At 40.6% G+C, this 16,497-nt stretch overlaps 1 protein-coding gene across 1 annotated transcript in view; it reads left to right on the top strand.

The window, feature by feature from the left end:
- Window positions 1-16,497, top strand: part of FBP1 (fructose-bisphosphatase 1) — a 39,543-nt gene that overhangs the window by 4,518 nt on the left and 18,528 nt on the right. The window lies entirely within an intron of this gene.

The following is a 16,497-nucleotide window of genomic DNA, read 5'->3' as shown; positions in this document are numbered from 1 at the left end:
CTTTCAAAGCTCAGGGCTCCAGGATTATCTTCTGTATCTCTGTCAATTGATTTTTCTTTTCTTTGTTGAAGAGGGTCTGTGTCACTTGTCTGCCTCTTCCTCCATCTTACTGAAAGTCATCATAAAGTTTTCCAGTAATATATCAGACAGTGTTTCAGTGCTATTCATAAGATTTTCACTGGCTAATTATTTGATAAGTAGATGGTCCCTTCCTTCATCTGAGTCTGTCTTAGTCTGAAAGCTCCACTGAAACCTGTCCACCTCACAGCAACACACAAGCCACCACAGAACGACAAACTTACAGACAACAGTGGCTATACATATGGACCTTGTCAGATGAAATAAACAGAAGTCAAATCCACTACATCTGTGGAAAGAGGTGATAGAGAAACTCAATATCTTCAGCCAAAACAGGCCAGGAGCTGACTGTGGAACAGACCATCAATTGTTCATTTGCAAGTTCAAATTAAAGGTGATGACAATTAAAACAGGTCCACGAGAGCCAAAATATGACCTTGATTATATTCCATCTGAATTTAGAGATCATCTGAAGAACAGATTTTATGCGTTGAACACCAGTGACCAAAAACCAGATGACTTGTAGGATGATACCAAGAGCATCATCCACGAAGAAAGAAAAAAGTTACTAAAAAGATAGGAAAGAAAGAAAAGACCAAAATGGCTGTCTGAAGAGACTCTGAAACTTGTTCTTGAACAGAGAGTAGCTAAAGCAAATGGAAGAAATGACAAGATAAGATAAAAGAGCTGAACAGAAGATTTCAAAGAGCAGCTCAAGAAGACAAAGTCAATTATTATAATGAAATGTGCAAAGACCTGGAATTAGAAAACCCATGCTTGGTGTTTCTCAACCTGAAAGAACTGAAAAAAAAAAAAAAGTTCAAGCCTCGAGTTGCAATATTAAAAGATTCTATGGGCAAAATATTGAATGATGCAGGAAGCATCAAAGAAGATGGAAGGAATACACAGAGTCACTATATAAAAAGGAATTGGTTGATGCTCAACTATTTCAGGAGGTGGCATAGGATCAAGAACCAATGGTATTGAAGGAAGAAGTTGAAGTTGCATTGAAAGAAAAACAAGGCTCCAGGAATTGATGGAATATCTATTGAGATGTTTCAACAAATGGATGCTGTGCTGGAGGCACTTACTCATTTATGCCAAGTAATTTGGAAGACAGCTACCTGGACACCTGACTAGAAGAGATGATTATTTGTGCCCATTTCAAAGAAAGGTGATCTAGCAGAATGTGGAAATTATCGAACAATATCATTAATATCACATGCGAGTGAAATTTTGCTGAAGATAATTAAAAAATAGTGGCAGCCGTATATTGACAGGGAACTTCCAGAAATACAAGCTGGATTCAGAAGAGGACATGGAATGAGGGATATCATTGCTGATGTCAGATGGTACTTGGCTGAAAGCAAAGAATAGAAGAAGGATGTTTACTTGTGTTTTACTGACTACACAAAAACATCTGTCTGTGTGGATCATAACAAATTATGGATAGCTTTGAGAAGAATGGGAATTCCAGAACACTTAACTGTGCTCCTGAAGAACCTGTACATAGATCAGGAGGCTGTTGTTGGAACAGAACAAGTGTATATTGCATGGTTTAAAATCAGGAAGGGTGAGTGTCAGGGTTGTATCCTTTCACCACACTTAGGCAGTCCGTATGCTAAGCAAACAATCCGTAAGCAAACAATCCAAGTACCTGGGCTGGATGTAGAAGAATGTTGTATTAGGATTGCAGGCAGACTAATTAACAAACTGTGATATGCAGATGACACAACCTTGCTTGCTGAAAGTGAAGACTACTTGAAGTACTTACTGATGGAGATTAAAGACTACTGTCTGAGTATGGATTACATCTCAACATAAAGAAAACAAAAATCTTCACACCAACAAGCAGCGTCAGTGTTAGTTAGAGTAGAACAGTTCCATTGGGTTTTCCTGGTTGTAATCTTTATCATACCTGGGTGACACAAACAGTTAAGTGCTTGACTACTAGATAAGTGGCTGGCAGTTGGAACACACCCAGAGGCACCTCAGAAGACAAGCTTGTTGATCTGCTTCCGCAAGGTCACAGCCTTTAAAGCCCTATGGAGCAGTTCTACTCTGCACACATTGAGTTGCCTCGAGTTGGAAATGACTCTGTGGCAACTAACAACAAAGTAATCTTTATGGAAGCAGATTGCCAGCCATTTTTTTCTGCAGTATCACTTAGTGGGTTCAAACCTCTAGCTTTTAGGTTAGCAACAAAATGGAATCATACAACATACTTTGTTGCTGTATGCTTTTATCATTCAATATATAATGAACACCCTTCAATGTCAAGGACATTAATCTACTTTTTTGTGGGTGTCTTTTTAAAATAATATTCTATTGTGCTTTTAGTGAAGGTTTCCACAGAAGTTTAGGTTCCCATTCAACAATTTCTACACGAATTGTCCAGTGACACTGGTTACATTCTTCACAATGCATGAACAGTCTCATGATTTCTATTCTGGTTATCCTATTTCCCTTAATCTAGTTTCTCTGCCCCTTTACATTCTCATCTTTGTTTTAAAGTAATTGTTGACTATTTGTTCTCATATGGGTTATTGTTTTAAAGGAGCAAAGTACTTATAGGTGACATTCTTTTGTTTTGTAAGCCAATCTGTTGTTTAGCTGCAAGTTGACCTCAGGAGTTAGTTTTGGTTCAAGGTTTGAAGAGCACACCCAGGGCAATAGACTCAGGGAAAATTCTAGTCTGAACCAGTCCAATAAGTCTTTTTTCTTTTTTTAAATAGAATTTGAGGTTCTGTTACACAATTTTATCCCATTCTATCAGGGTCCGTGTATTGTGGCCCTGATTAGAATAGTAGGTAGTGGTAGCCAGGCACCATTTAGTTCATTTGGTCTCAAGGTAGATAAGGCTGTGGTGCATGCAGACTATTTATCCCTGTAGACTAATTTCTTCTTTTGAGGCTTTGGTTTCCTTCTTTCTCTTTTTCTCTGGATGAGTAGAGACTAATAATTGTATCCAAGATGGCTGATTGCAAGCTTTTAATAACCTAGACAGTACTCACCAAACTAGGATATAGAACATAACTTTATGAACAGTATTATGTCAATTGATGGAGATGTTCCAGGAGAGGATGGTCCTAATCCTTCAAATTCAGAAACTAATCCTGCAAGGTGTTTGGTTATATCTAGGATGTATTTCTAACTGTGCCCCTATGTGCTTTATTATGTATGTGAATGTATGTGCCTTCTGTTACATAGATGCAAATACATATGCATTCAACTATTATATATATACATATATACTAACATATACACTTATACACATATGTGCCTATAGACTTGTACATATATTTTTGGTTGTTTTTGCTGTTGTTTCAAAATTATGTATGCCATAGTGGTTACCAGCAGGCCTTTTTTTTTTTTTTTTTTCTGTGTACTTTTTCCTGACATTGTTTACTTCATCAAACAGTATACAAGTTACTCTCATTCACCATTACTTTTCCTATCATGAAAAATAATAAGGGCCTACTATCCAGAGAGTGAATCTTCCTCTTCAACCCTCCATCCCTGGTAACTACTCATGATCATTAGTTTCTGTATATTTACTTGTTCATGTCATTTCATAAAAGTGAAAACATATATATATATATATTTGTGTGTGTGTAGCTGACTTATTTCTCTCTACATTGTGTCCTCCAGATACATCCATGTTCCAAGATTTTTCCAAGAACTCATTTTTCTCTATCACTGAATAGTATGTCACTGTATATGTATACCACATTTTACCATTTTACTTATCCATTCATCCATTGATGGGCACTTAGGTTGGTTCCATCTTTTCCAAATGAACATAGGTATGCATATGTCTGTTCATATCACTTTTGTTAGATCCCTAGGTGTGTACCCAGGAGTAGAATTGCTGGGTCACATGGCAGCTACATCTAGTTTTCTGAGGAACCACCAGACTGTTTTCCACAATGACTGTACCATTTTACATTTGCATCAGCAGTGGATGAGGGTTCCAGTTTCTCCACATCCCTCTAATATGTTATTTTCCATTTTTTTGTCTTCGGCATCCTAGTAGGAGTGAAACGTTTTCTCATTGTAGTTTTGATTTGCATTTCTCTGATGGTTAATGACATTCAGCATCTTTTCATGTGTTCCATCTCCTTCTTTTTAACTGTTGTATAGTGTTCCATTGCATGAATGTTTCATACCTTATTTAACCTTTCCCCTGTTAGTAGGCATTTAGGTTTTCATGGGATTTGGACCCTTGGAATAAGTGCTGATACCTGGTCATGTAGATGGCTGATGAAAGAGTACTTAAGTACTCCCATGGGAAAATAAGAATTTGGCTTTTCTCAAAATGACATGTAGTCCCGCAGGCAGCAATAAGACAAGATCTCAAGTCAGCGCCCCAAATTACATTCATTACAGTCTTTGAAGTCCTGGATGAAAAACCCAGTGGACCAGCAAATAGCTTGTTAGCACTGAAGACTTTCTCTAGAAGGGACTATACCCGGAGGGATGAGATAATTGTAGATATGCAGGAACCTCACAGGAAGATGTTTATGGAGCTTGTTGGGAAAAAATATACTTAAATATATAGCTCTGCCTCCTGCTTCTGACCCACTGGAGCTAGAGGTGTTTCTGCACTCAGACAGCTGCTGGCTGCTGAGGTTGAGAAACCCCAAGGTTGACAAGTAAAAAGGCACAGTCCCAATGTTACCAAACCACACGGCAGGCCATTAACTTAAGTCTATTGTAAGTCCCAAGGTCGGCAGAGCACGGTAGGCTGCTGAACAATGACACAGCTACATGCAGGGTTCAAGCGTGCCATAAGCTAGAGACCATTCCCAAGGCTTCTCCTTATATCTAGGAAGCAGACCACATCCCAAAGGCAGCTACTCAGCTGCTTGTGGTAGATCCCACCATGGAGTTGACTGCCAATCTCATCATGGAGAATGACTACTACCAGCTGTCCAGCCACTCAATCAGGCCTAGCCAAGTTGACATATAAACATAACCACCACAGATGGATTACAAGCAATCCACTAAACAGATTTTGAAGACAGAATTTAATCTGATACTTTACATAGCTAAGTGGATATAATCCTTTACACTCATGTGATTAAGGTAAACTTGTTAATTTTCTAATACTTTTATGGCAAGATACCTGAAGTTTTTATTTATCCCCTTCTAGGAAATTGGGAGGTAGGGAGGCAGTCTTCCTTCCCCTCCCCCAGTGGGTCAATGCATTTCTTTCTTTATTTATTTTTTGTGCAGTGGTCCCTTCCCTCCCCTCCCACCCCTGATAACCAACAAAGAAAGTTTTCTTCCATATATAAACCTTTCCTTGACTTTTTACAATAATGAACTAATACTATATTTGTGCTACTGTGATTGACTTATTTCGCTCAGCATAATGTCCTCCAAGTTCATCCATGTTTTGCAGTGTTTTGCAGATTCTACATTATTCTTTAGTGCTGCATAGTATTCTATTATGTGTATGTACCATACTTTGGTTATCCATTCTTCTGTTGATGGGCATGTAGGTTGTTTCCATCTTTTTGCTATTGTAAATAGTGTTGCAATGAACATGGGTGTGCATATATCTATTCTTGTCCTGGCTTTCACTTCTTTAGGATATATACCTATTAGTAGGATTGCTTGGTCAAATGGTATTTCTAATTCCAGCTTTTTAACGAATCACCATACTGCTTTCCATAGTTGTGGTATCATTTTACAGTCCCACTAGTAGTGTAGGAGAGTCCCAATCTCTCCACATCCTTGCCAGCATTTGTTATTTTCTATCTTGTTGAACTTTGCTATTAGAGCTGGGGTGAGATGGTATCTCATTATTGTTTTGATTTGTATCTCTCTGATGGCTAATGATCCTGAGCATTTCTTCTATGTATTTGCTGGCCACCTGAATATGGGAGGCAATCTTCCTTGATGCTCATTTTTGGAAAGAGATAGCTCCCAGTTCCTTTAGGAAACACCCTTGATTGACATACTTTTCAAAATGACAGAGAAAGAATTTATGATTACACGTTATCTGAAGCAAATTCTGAAAGGACTGGGGAGAAGGATATCCTCTTCCTTGATTTCGAGCAGAGAATTAAAACCTCTTAGTTTCAATTTGTATTTGTCTTTACAAGCTCCACAGTGACTTCTCATCAAAGAAACATCAGGAGTTTAAGCAGAGAGCTTTGGTTTCTCTCTCTCTGTCTCTCTCTCTTTTTGACCTACAGCTACTATTTTAGCCACTTTCATTGCTCCTAATAAGATGTTCATAAAATTGTTGTTGTTGTTGTTATTTGCCGTTGAGTCGGCCCCGACTCATAGCGACCCCTCCTTGGGTTTCCGAGGCAGTATCACTACGGAAGTAGGATTGCCCAACCTTCCTTCCGAGGAGTGGCTGGTGGGTTTGAACCGCAGCCTTCTGGTTAGCAGTCAAGTGCCTTAGGCACTATGCTACCAGAGCTCCCTTCATAATTATAGAGTTGTAAATTGAAAGAGACTTGGAAGTCACCTAATCCAATCCTGTCCTTTTACAGTTGAAGGCCAGGGAAGATGAGGGCACTTGGTTAGTGACCTTGATCTCCATAACTCCAGTTCAGGGCTCTTTTTGCCACACCACACATCTCTTCCTTTGTTTTTGAGAAATCAGTGAAAGCTCACCAATCTCTAACTCTCATTCATTAATTACATTTTTTATGTGAATTAAGAATCACCTCCCAGGGAGCCCTTGCCTTTAGGCAAACATGTCCTTTGAAGCTTCCTCTATGCAACAACAACATGTGCACCAGGGCTCCTCTCTGCCCACTCTCAGGATAGAAAATATGCAGATCCAGGCCAAGAGGTGAGCAACCTTCTTTTTCTCTCATGAGAACATTTAGGAGCCCAAAAGTCAATCTGATGAATTCATGATGCATATGCCTGTTTCTGGGGTGTCCCCTACTTCTTTATTTCCATTGCTTTGGGAGGAAATATTCTTCAGTGGCTTAAGTGTTTACTTCAGGAATGTTGTGGTGTACATGTTTCCAAATTGCTGTCTGAAGACTTCACTGGTTCCATTCAATTGAATAAAATGTTATTGAACACCTACAATGTACAATGTTCTAGGAAAGATTGAGGATGAGGATGACATAGAGCTGACTGTAGGAAAAGTAAAACAAGTGCAGAATTAGTTATAAAATACTATGGGGATTCTGCTAGAGAATCAATGTCAAAGGTGACAAAAATTCTCTATCATAGAGATGGAAAAAAGACTGAGTACACTTAAAGGATTGTGGAGCATCAGGATGGGCATTTGAAATGGACAGTAAAAAATGGTTGTAAAGCCTGATGGTTAGAGAGCATTTCAGGCTGAGGAGTCATGTGAGTTGAGAACTGAGTTGGGAATGTGTTTCTGGAAAAGTTACTCATCCCATTTGAAGCATGGAGTATGTGTGGCAGGGGAATTAGGGGTGTTAAATTGTGGGTGCACTGGGGGAGCATCAAATAGCAAGGGTGAATGATTGATAATTTTGGAGGGTATGCAAAGGGAAGAGAATGAAGGTTTTTGAGCAGGACAGTGTATTGATCTTGGGAAGATATGATTGGAAGTATAAAGACTTGAGAAGATGTGATGGGAGTATAAAGTATAAAGTGGGTCAGGTGCACAGGTGTATAAGATACAGGAAAAACTAGGAGAAAAGAGGAGAGGTGACATAAACCCAATCAGAGGATTAGAGGGAGGGAAAGTGGGAGAAGTTTGAGCATGGATTGGATGACAGGGCATAGTGGGGGAGGTTCTCAGAGAATTGGCCCTAACAATGGAGAGCAGTGCTATGCCATTTTGAAAAAATCAAATCAAACCAAAAACAGAATTCAGGGGGAAGGGCTGGTTTTGGGGCTGGAAAGGGTGAGAAGATGATTCTAACCTTTTGGAAACATTGAACTTGAGGTGTTAGAGGGCTATCCAGTTGGAAACATAGTCCAGCCTGCAGTGGGACAGACCAGTCTGGAATTTGGGCATGAAGAACTGACAAAGATTTGGCCAGAGGCAGAGAGGAGAAACAAAAACTCTATGAAACCTGTTGCCATGGAGTCAGTTTTGACTTACAGCATCCCCATGTGTTACAGAGTAGAACTGCTTCATAGGGTTTTCTTGACAGCAATCTTATGGAAGGAGATCATCAGGGTTCTCTTCTGTGGAGCTGTTGGGCGGGTTGACTAGCCAGTGAATGTTAGGTTAGTCAAGCACAAACCATTTATGCCACCCAGGGACCTAAGCAGAGAGGAAGAGGGGAAGAAAATCAAGACTGGATTTAGAAGGACAGAACATGCATGGCTTAAGACCATACATTTCAGAGAGAAATGGAGCTGTGCTCTGCCATTTAATCTCTATAAAGATTTGGGCAGTTGACATAACATCTCTGAGGCTCAGTTTCCCCATTTGTAAGTGGAGATAATGGCTTTTTTCAAGCTTGGACTTGTGTGAGGATGAACTGAGTTCATTAAACAGGTGAAGGTATTGTCATCATTATCATCACTGATTTCCTAGGTTGAAGATTTGTTAGGTGCCATCGAGTTGCTTCTGGCTCATAGTGACCATGTACAACAGAACACTACCTGGTCCCACATCATCTTCACAATCATTGCTCTCTTTGAGCCCATTGTTGCAGGACTTGTGTCAGTCCATCTCATTGAAGGTCTTCCTCTTTTTTGCTGACCCTCTACTTTACCAAGCAAGATGTGCTTCTCCAGGGACTGGTCCCTCCTGATAACATGTCCAAAAAACATGAGACAAAGTCTTACTACCCTGGCTTCTAAGGAGCATTCTGACTGTACTTCTTCTAAGACAGATTTGTTCATTCTTCTGGAAGTCCATGATATATTAAATATTCTTTTCCAACACCATGATCCAAATGATCAATTCTCCTCATCTTCCTTGTTCATTGTCCAGTTTTTGCATTCATTTGAGATGATTGAAAATACTGTGACGTGGGTCAGGTGCACTGTAGTCCTGAAAGTGACATATTTGCTTTAATAATTTAAATAAGTCTTTTGCAGCAGATTTACCCCATGTAGTGTATTTGATTTCTTGATTACTGTTTCCATGGGCATTGACTATGTATCCAGGTAAAATGAGATCCCTAACTACTTCAATCTTTTTTCCATTTATCATGATGTTACTTACTGATCCAGTATGAAGATTTTTGTTTTCTTTATGTTGAGATGTAATCCTTACTAAAGGCTGTATAGTCTTTGATCTTCATCAGTAAGTGCTTCAAGTCCTCTTTGCTTTTCAGTAAGCAAGACTGTGTCATGTGCATATTGCAGATTGTTAATGCTGAAAACAATGTTTATTTTATTTTTTGATATTGTTTACCTTTTAATTGCTTATTAGTAGCCTACATGCATATCAGTAAAGATATATTCCAGGCTACAATACATTAAAGTGATGTTGCATCAATAGATCAGTTACAAGAAACCTCCCTCCACCACACATGATGTTTGGAAATATGGGGTTCTCTCAGTTGTGTGAGGGAAGAAAATAAGAAATACTTTAGATTTTAATTTTGGAAATGTAGGCCAGCTAATACATGTTTAGGAGCCTGGGTGGTACAGTGGTTGAGTGCTTGGCTTCTGTCAATGGTTCAGACCCACCAGCCACTGTGCAGGAGAAAGATGAGACAGTTTGTGTAAAAATTACAGCCTTGAAACTCTATGGGGAAAACTCTATCTGATAGGGTTGCTATGTCGAAATTGCCTTGATGGCAATGAGTAATACATGTTTCAGAGTCCCTAGATGGTGCAAACGATTAACACACTCAGTTGCTAACTGAATGGTTGGTGGTTTGAGTGCACCCAGTGGTACCCAGAGAGAAAAGCTTGAAGATCTACGCCAGAAAAGTCAGCCTCTGAAGAAAACCCTATGGAGCCAGTTCTACTCTGACATACATGTGGAGTTGACACCATAGTATTTAAAAAAAAAAAAAGCATATTTAAGTTTATTCTCAAATTTGCAAGGTTCATGACAGCATTAGACTTTCAGAAACTGGATTGGTTTCATTTTATGTTTCTTGAATTATCTTCTCCACATCACTAAAGAATGAATTGTAACTTCCTATCCATAAAAGGATCACAGCCGGCAACACACCATTCTGTTCACCATTTTCTGCCTGTGTGAACACAAGTGAAGGTGGGGGTTGTGACCTTTGAAATCTACTCTGGTTGGTACCTCTACTTTAGCTTATTTCTTAATTGACCCTTGGACATTCTGGGCTGGGTGAGCAGTGGGTCATTTACCACAGACTTATCAATCAATAACAAGCAAGAGGCCACTTTTCAGAGTTACCTTTGACATTAACCATGAGGGTTAAATAATAATCTGCCTCATTTTTTCTTTAGTTGTGTGTTATGAAAACGAGTTCTCCAATTTAGTTTTTTTTTTGCTTACTGTCTAAAACACTGCCCTGCATAAACTCCGTTGTGCTGACTTCAGGAAGAAAAGTACTCCTAAGTCAGCAAGCCAAGCCAGCCCCTCAAGAGTTTCAATCCTTGTGTCTGTTACTGTGCTTCCAAAATGTTGTTAAAGGTGGCTTTTCTCTGATCATTACAAGTCAACATGTCAAGTATCACAGACTTAATGGCTGTGAATATGTCCCTGGGTGGCAAACGGTGGCAAGCTCAGCTGCTAATTGAAAAGTTGGAGGGTTGAGTCCACCCAGAGGGTGCCTCAGAAGATAGGTCTGTAGATCTATTTCTAAAAATTCAGCAATTGAAAACCATATAGAGCATGAGGTCACTATGAGTTAGAATTAATGGTGACTAGTTTTATGGCTGTGAAATGGCTCATTTCATTTTAGGTTTTAGAAACCACATGCAAATTTGAAAAACAATGTTAATTTCTAATCCAAATCGTCAAGGATCTTACAATACTAGCCAAGTTAACCTGTCCTTCTGATATGTTCCTCAGCATGTAAGTTAAATGAGTTATGGCTTTTTCTTATTTTCAGTGAGGTTTACAGTAAAAGTAAAAGAACTGTTTAGACAGCTTCTCAAATGTGTTTCTGCTCCCCAAGCCCCAGAAGGAGATCCTTTGTGACTCTGGGTGTTTAAAAAGGAAAGGTCCAATGGAGCGCTTTCCTCACTTTAACTACTTGGGCTGCAGGGCTAACTGATTTGAATAAAACTGAAATGACATGTCCCAAGTATCTCAGAGAAAATCATATCCCCAGTGAGATTTTAGTCAAATATAAACTTAGAGCCCCCCCTTGTTTTTGCAAGTTATCTGTGACAATTCTGTATTGGCTGTGTGCCCAGAAGTTGCATGCAAAACTGGTTTAGAGGTTCCTCCCCAGCCCATATCAACATTTATTTAGCGGCTGCCCATGAGGCTCTCTGGAGAACAGAGATGGCTGCCATTTGCAGTGTGGAGGGACCTGGTATGCATCAGGTGCATCACATTCATTAAATGATCTATCAGGAGGTCAGACTGTCTGATGGGTCACATAGTTGGTAAGAGAGAAAGGCAGAATTTGAACCTAGGTCTTTCTGGTGCTTGTTCTTACCAGGACCCCACCTTGTTTCTTAGCCTAGTTGTATTTATGTTGAGAGGAGTTAAGTGTGGGAACAGAATGACAGTTAGCATTTGTTGAGCACTGGCCTATGTGTTTTCTAAGCCCTTTACCTATATCAACTCATATACTCCTCTTCCATACACTATGAAATAGATATATTATATTCTCATTTTAAAAATGCAGAACCAAGGGTCAGAGATGCTAAGAGACTTGCCCAGAGTTAGTGGCAGAGCTGGGATTTGAACCCCAGTGGTCTAGAATCCTAACCTGTGGCCTTGACCATTACACCCTATAGTCTCCTGAGGATCTGGCTGGAGGGAAGGGCCATTGCACTTATCTTGACACTAGATTATCAAGAGGGGATGTTAATCTGGGGTGGGCTTTTTTTTTTTTTTTAGGATTTGGGTGAAGATTTACAGAGTAAATTCACTTTTCATACAGCAGTTCACATATACTTTGTCTCATGTCATTGACCAAAATTTACAATGCAGCAGCTCCCCTCCCACTTCCTCCCCATAGTTACCTCCTCCCAGTGTCCATCCCTTCATACTCTTCGAGAGGCCCATTGTCTGCCAACCCTGTATATGATCTTGGATACACTCTCCATTTAGACATACATAATTGTTTAGCTTGTTCACCCATCTATCCGTCCCTATACCCATGTTTGCTTTCATTGACAACTCAGTATTGTATTTACAAAGGGGTTCATATTTGTTGTTTGTACTGTGGGGTGGGCTTTTTTACAGAGGGTTTTGGCTGGTAGAGATTTTGAAAGGGGGAGTTACCAATACCATTGTGTCTGTTGGAGTTTACAATCATAGGAATCTTTGGATTCCATTACCACTCTCTAAATTCATGCATTCATTCATTGTTATTGAATACTCTGCATGAGCATTATCCCAGGTGCTATGGATATATGATGAAAAAATGTCATTTTCTTTTTCAGTCTCAAGAACTGATAAGTCTTTGTTCCTTTAGAGACGTGCTCAGATGTCCCCTGTGTGACAAATATGCTTAAAGATTTTAGTGCTGAAGATTGGGCAATATACTTCCGTAGAGATACTGCCTCAAAAACCTAAGGAGGGGTCGCTGTGAGTCGGAAATGTCTCAGTAGCCATGAGTTTCTTTAGAGAAGTTCTCCTCTGTCATATAGGGTCGTAATGAGTAGAAATCAAGTCCACAGCCCACAATAATGATAACAATACATTCTGCATTCCCTGCGTGCCCTGGGCTTTGGTGTCAAACAGCACCAGAAACAAAAGGGCCTCTTAAAAGAATCTAATAGAGGGCCTGCTTGAGCTTGTTAATTGTCCTCAGGCTGGCCCAGTGGGTGAGCGGTCAGAAACCAGAAACTTTCCCACTCTTACCATCTTGTGCAAAGCAGGTTGGGCAAAGTCCTCTACTACCAGGTTTTAAGATAGTATTTCCAGGAGTGGCAGCCAAGTCTGCTCCCTCCCTCTTAGAGGTTCCCAGGAAAGAGTGGGCCCTCCCTAGGCCATGAGGTCAGTGTCACATGGAAGTCATGCCTCTGCACTGTGGATATTCTCTGGCTAGGAGGTGGAGCACAGACCCTAGGGAGGCACGCCATGCCGCCAATGCTGGTGCTTGTTCCTGAAAACACTGCCAAGGCCCCTGGCATTGTGGAGGCTGTCCTGGAGCCCGGGTGTCTGTGACTGCAGATTCTGATCCTTGAGTCACTTTCCAGTCTCATCCCTCTAAAAGCACCCCAATCAGTTAACAGGTTTGCTTTTCCTGGGCCAAGATGCAAGAGAAGGATTAGTTCCTTCCAGATGCTGTGGTTTTATTTCCAGAAGCTGCCCCTACATCAGCCACCACCACCAGTTGCTGTCAAGTCAGCCTCAGCTCATGGTCACTCAATGTGTGTCAGAGTAGAATTGTACTCCACAGGGTTTTCAGTGGGAGCTCTGGTAGCATAGTGGCTAAGACACTTGCCTGCTAACCAGACGACTGGTGGTTCAAACCCACCAGCCACTCCTTGGAAGGAAGGTTGGGCAATCCTACTTCCGTAGTGATACTGCCTTGGAAACCCAAGGAGGGGTCGCTATGAGTCAGGTATGACTCGACGGCACATAACAACAACAACAGGGTTTTCAGTGGCTGATTTTTCTAACGTAGATCACCAGGCTTTTCTTCTGAGATTCCTCCGGGTGGACTGAAACCTACAACCTTTTAGTTAGCAGATGAACACATGACTTGTTTGCACCATCCAGCACATATTTAATGGTGATATAGCATAGTGCCTAAGGAACTTGACTGCTAACCAGAAAGCTGGCGGTTCAAACCCATCAGCCACTCCTCGGAAGAAAGGTTGGGCAATCTACTTCTGTAGTAATACTGCCTAGGCAGCCCAAGGAGGGGTCACTATGAGTAGTTAGGTCCAACTTGATGGCACATAACAACAGCAACATATATGTATGTGTGTGTGTGTGTATATATATATATACATATATATATATATAAGAGCAAGAAGAGGACTCACTTTAATCAACTCTGTCTTTCTTATTAAAAAACAAACTTTTTAAAAGTCCCAGTATGTTAGAGCTAATTATTATATCTAATTATTATATTTCTTTTACAAACTTAAATCAAGCTATAACCTAGAATGAGATTTCAAAAATATAAATAAACTGTATCATTAGTGTTTCATCATTATTTCTCTCCTTTCTAGTCTTAATAAATCTTAACTTTGATAACATGGATATATGGCAACTAAATACTCTGGTTTGGGGGGATAAAACCAAAAAAAACCAAACTCACTGCCCTGGAGTCCTTCCGGACTCATAGCGACCCCTCCTTGGGTTTCTGAGGCGATATCACTACGGAAGTAGATTGCCCAATCTTCCTCCTGAGGAGTGGCTGGTCGGTTTGAACCACCAGCCTTCTGATTAGCAGTCAAATGTGTTAGGCACTGCACCACCAGAGCTCCCTTTTGGGAATAGTATGGTTTAAAAGCACATCCTAGAAATGCCAACTTTTTGAAAACCAACTGTAGCTCATATGTGCCTGAAAGTCGCATGAAATTTGTTTGACATTGTGTCCTGACTTGGGTTCTGGGGTTCCTGTACTGCCAGGAAGCTGGGCCTCACTATGGTTTGTAAATTAAACCAGGTGCTGTTGCATTAACCCCAACTCATGGAGACCCTGTGTGTGTGGAGTAGAATGTGCTCCTTAGGGTTTTCAATATCTGTTTTTTTGGAAGTAGATAGCCAGGCCTTTCTTCTAAGTCACCTTTGGGTGTACTTGAACCACCAACATTTTGGTTAGCAGCCAAGTGTTTTGTACCACCCAGGGACTCCTAGTATATATTGCTTCATGTAGTCCTTCAACAGCCCCATGAGGTAGCATCCTCGTCCTTGGGCCCCTGCAAAAAAGTAATCTCAGAGGGAGTAAAGTGTTCCCAGAGTTAAGAGCTGAACCAGGTCTCTGTCTCAAAGTCCAGATTCTTTTCCACGAACACTGTTCCCGCCTTCGTTAATAATGACTTTAATGGTAAAAAATTCAGGTTAGGGAGGAGAGAAAACTGGTGCTAGTGGTGCCAGTGAGGGAATGCAATTGAGATGGTGGGCCCTGTCAGTTCCTGCTAGTTTCACTGTGTGTGTGTGTTAGTCTTCCTAGTCTGTCTTCTAGCATTGACCATCTACACAGGTCTTTTCCTCATGAAATAGGAATGACATGGTGAAAAAGAAGAGAGGCAGGCAAAGGAGCTCTGGTGGTGCTGTGGTAAGGCATTCAGCTACTGACCAAAAGGTTGGTGGTTCAAACCCAGTAGCTGCTCCATGGGAGAAAGAGGAGGTAGTCTACTTCCATAAGGATTTCACAACCTTGGAAACCCAGTGGGGGTCACTATGAGTGAGAATTGACTGGATGGTGGGTTTGGCTTAAGGAAGAGAGTTGGAGGACAGCGATGTTGATTTTGATATGGTAAAGGCAATGGTGCGAAGACTGGCCTACACTGAATAAATGGACTGAGCCAGCTGCAGCTACTTCATGGAGAGTACCACACTAGATGAAGCATTTAAATGTAGCTGATTTCTGTTGCTGGCTCAGTTTTGGTCCAGCCAGAGACAGGCACTTTATGTTTAGAGAAAATCCATTTTCAGGAGGTGGAGCAGTGGACCACTGTGGCTATAGGTTCCCAAGCAAGCCGTCTTAACAATCTCAGCCAAGGGCACCACTGTCTGCTTATCTCCCTCTCTTATCTGCTTAGAGGGATCTCCAGATATCCTCTCTCTTTTCCTATATTTAGTCTTTTATTTTGTCCTATGCATCCTTCCTCTAAGTCATTCTCTTTTTTTCTGTGTTTGTGTATTCAATCCCAGGCTATGACAACCTATCCCTTTCATCATTCTAACAAACCAGGCTTTGTTTTGGACAAGCCACTTGGATTCTGGGAATTCTACAATTTGTGACTTGCAGGTATCTTAAGAATTGGTAAAAATTCCAGTGACCCACCTCTTCCATTCTGGAGGATTCCTGCCAGGGGTAGTAGGATGTCATAAAGAGATTCCTGGGCTGGAAGTCAGAGTGAACTTGGACAATTCCACTGGGGCCTCTGTATCTGAGTTTCTCCTCTATAAAATGAGGAGGTGAGACCAATTGAGGGCTAGGATATTTTCAGCTATACAACCATAGGCTCCCTTGGTTTAGCTGACATTGTTGAGCTCACACCAAAACAGAAGATTTCCTTATTTGCCATCCCTCTTAATTGATTCATTTAACCCATGCATTCAGGGGCAAAAATTGTTTCTTGGAAAGAATGAAAAAATTTTAATCTTTTATGTAAAGGCATAAATATACACATATAGTACTTAACAGATGTACAGTATGCCTATCATATCAGTTTATATGGGAGTGAATTAGGGAAGCAATATTT

Source organism: Orycteropus afer, unplaced genomic scaffold, assembly GCF_000298275.1.
Source record: "Orycteropus afer afer isolate SDZICR_OR568_19922 unplaced genomic scaffold, OryAfe1.0 scaffold00005, whole genome shotgun sequence".
Taxonomy (NCBI): Eukaryota; Metazoa; Chordata; class Mammalia; order Tubulidentata; family Orycteropodidae; genus Orycteropus; species Orycteropus afer.
Note: the sequence above shows the minus strand (reverse complement) of the source record. Positions and strands in the feature narration are given on the sequence as shown.